The sequence below is a fragment of the Pseudopodoces humilis genome, chromosome 18, assembly GCF_049639895.1.
Source record: "Pseudopodoces humilis isolate 2021_Gansu_Grassland_sample_001 chromosome 18, ASM4963989v1, whole genome shotgun sequence".
Classification (NCBI taxonomy): domain Eukaryota; kingdom Metazoa; phylum Chordata; class Aves; order Passeriformes; family Paridae; genus Pseudopodoces; species Pseudopodoces humilis.
In genome coordinates this window covers 11,993,360-11,996,218 of record NC_142217.1, presented here as the reverse complement: position 1 = coordinate 11,996,218, position 2,859 = coordinate 11,993,360, and the positions used below count along the sequence as shown (strand labels likewise).

The following is a 2,859-nucleotide window of genomic DNA, read 5'->3' as shown; positions in this document are numbered from 1 at the left end:
TAATCTTTAATTTATTATGAGGGCAATTTTCAGAATGCAATGTCAAGGTCCTTCATGTTTATGAACATTTTCTGCACTCACCTAATAACTGAGAGTCAAGGAGAATTTATCAAATTAATTTTAGTTTTGGCTGGAGAGTTAGACTTCTTAAAGAATGCTAATGATTGTGCCCAGACATTAATAAATCTACAGTAAGGCCCAGCATGCAAAAGTAAAATGGAGGGATGTTTTTGTCCCTCATTCCCTTTCTCTTGCAAGGCTGGAAATGCTATTTGTGCTGCTGGTGCTAGGGACAGGTTTCAGAGTGTGTGGGACAAGATCCAAATGGCAGTGCAGGCTAGAGAGAAAACTCTAACAAATTACAAAATAATAACACATTAGTATTATCTTTTGTCTGCAGGGAGATGCTGTTGTCCCACGACTGGAAATTTGGGGGAACAGCATCACCTTCACGAAGCAGAAACAGAGCTCTGGAGGTCAGTAAATGTGTATCTGAGAAGGGTGGGTCTGTGCAGATCCTCATTTTTAGCTTTTTACTGAGCATCTTTTGATGAGCATTGCTGGAAACAAGTACTCCTGAGCTGTTCTGGTGCAGTCTGGCTCTTTTCAGGAGCTTTTCCTTAATTGTGCAGCAGCCTCAGCCACTGGTGTCCCCCAGGAATGGATATTACAGCCCAGAGGACGTGTCCAGGCAGAAATCCATTTAACCAAAGTGAGAACCTGAGCATCTCCAGCTCCCATTTGCCAGCTGAAGACATTAATCATCTTGCACAGGACCCTGAACATATTTTGTAATCCTAAATGAGGATAAACCATAAAGTTGACTTTATTTTTTGCAGAAAAGTGGATATTACTGAATGTGAAGCCCAGAATACAGTTTAGACTCTTGCTGCCACCTCTGCAGGGAAAAATGTAATTATATTGAGCTCTAAGTAACTTTGTTTGGGACAACTTATTTAGTCTCTCTGAAAGTACCAGTCCATTCCCCAGAGCATTTCAAAATGAATGCTGGTGTCCAGCCTATTGCCATGGCAGCCCTGTGAGGGTTTATGTGATACACAGCACACCAGGGCCTTCCAGTAATTCCTCTGTAGGTTAATTCTGAAAACAGAGCTCTGTAAGTCCAGGCTAATACAATATGCAGAGGGAGAGCAAAGCCTGGGCAGACATTTGAAGTGAAGAAAAGTAAAGTGAGGCCAAAAGCCCGGCTTTTCTCCACTTTCATCTCCTCATAAATACAAATACTCAACATCCATTGCTCTCTCCTGCAGTGTCACATGCTTGGGATGAATGCTGTGTCTAGTTCTGCTATCAGGATAAATTCCCAATCAACTGCTTCAAGACTTTTTCAAGGATTTTTCTAGGTGGCATCATTCAAGAAGCTTCTTGCAAACTCTGTCTCAGTTTAAGAGACTAAAGGATTAACAGAGTGAGACACAGCGAGGAAAGCAAGCCCTGGGATTTCAAAGCAGCCAAAGCAAACTTACTTTGGAAAGAAGACTTGAGGATCTTAAATACCTTGGAGTAGTTTGGGTTGTGTTTTTTTAAGAGCTGGGGTGCTATTTCTCTTAAAAGGGGTTATGGGTGGGGTTCAGGAATCTTTCTCTGCCCTAGAGCTTTCTGTAGATGCATTTTCTCCCCACAGATACAGCAAATACTCTCTTTCCTGAGCAGAATCACTGAAGAGTATAGGCTCAGGGTGAAGTCTCTCCAGCATTATCTGATGCCAAATATGCATCTGGATTGACTCCCAGGTCCATTCCCATCTCTTTAAACTTGCAAAGCCACGGCAAGAATCCAGGAAAGAGGTGGAACACCCTGTAAAAATTCAGAGTGCTCACTACATCCAAATGCTTACAGTCCGAAGGTGTTGCCCAAGGAGTTTGCTGTGCAAAGGAATTATAGTATAGAAGGCAACAAAAAGACAAACAAATTTAAGTTGATGGGCAGAGACAGTTGTCAAACCACTTCCCTTCTGTCTTGGCATAAATTCTCCCTGCTCCTCTTTCCTCCGTTGAGGTTATGGGTCTAAATGGAGCAAAATACTTTGATCACGTTCTTTCACAGATGCTGATGTAGATGAAAACTCAGAAATACCAGGTGGAGCCTTGATTCTGCAGAGAGATGACACACATGGAGCTGTGTGCTGGTGTGCAGTCCCCAGGGCTTTCTGCAGCTCTGTGCAGGAGATGCTGCAGAGAGGTTCTGCCCTCCAGGGATGTTTTCACCCACCGTGACGGAATTCACGCTGCTCTTTCTGCTCCTATCAGCTCAGGAGAGCTCAGCTGGAATTTTCCATCAAGATGCTTTTTCTCAATAAAATACAGTTTCTGAAGGCGGGGGAGATGGTGCCTTTTTGCAGTTTTAATTGGAAAAAAACTTGCCTTGGGAGTTACAGGCTCGTGTTGCCTTGAAAAACACAAATATATTCTTGCAAATGGAACAACACTGACGTGTCCATTTCCTTGTGGGTAAGTAGCAGATCTCTGAGTATTGGTGAGAAGAATCAGATTATTCTTTTTTGGCTACCTCACACTAGATAAAATGCCCCTACTTGAGCATCTTTAAGAGGCATTTCAGTGCTTTCACATGAATCATTTAGAGTTTAAAGGGTTTTCTCAATGCTTTGAAAAAAACTAAAGGGGTAAGGATAAGTACCCTTATCTGGTACTTTTTGATACTGCAAGATTTTTTTCCCTACTGGATAACAGGGATCAGACCCAAAGTGTCTGATCTGTCGATCTTTACATGAAAGATCCAGCACTCAGTGTGCCAAAGTTCACATCTGGCCAGCAGGTCAACTCATTTGTGGGAAAAGGCACGTTCCATTCCAATTTATAATACACTACTAATGCTTGT

The 2,859-nt window shown here is 42.4% G+C and overlaps 1 long non-coding RNA gene across 1 annotated transcript; it reads left to right on the top strand.

The window, feature by feature from the left end:
• Positions 1-400: 400 nt before the first annotated feature.
• On the top strand, positions 401-2,335 carry LOC148182934 (uncharacterized). The gene is made up of 2 exons (XR_015774062.1): positions 401-476; positions 2,068-2,335. It is a non-coding gene; the product is annotated as an uncharacterized LOC148182934 (long non-coding RNA).
• The last annotated feature ends 524 nt before the right edge of the window (positions 2,336-2,859 follow it).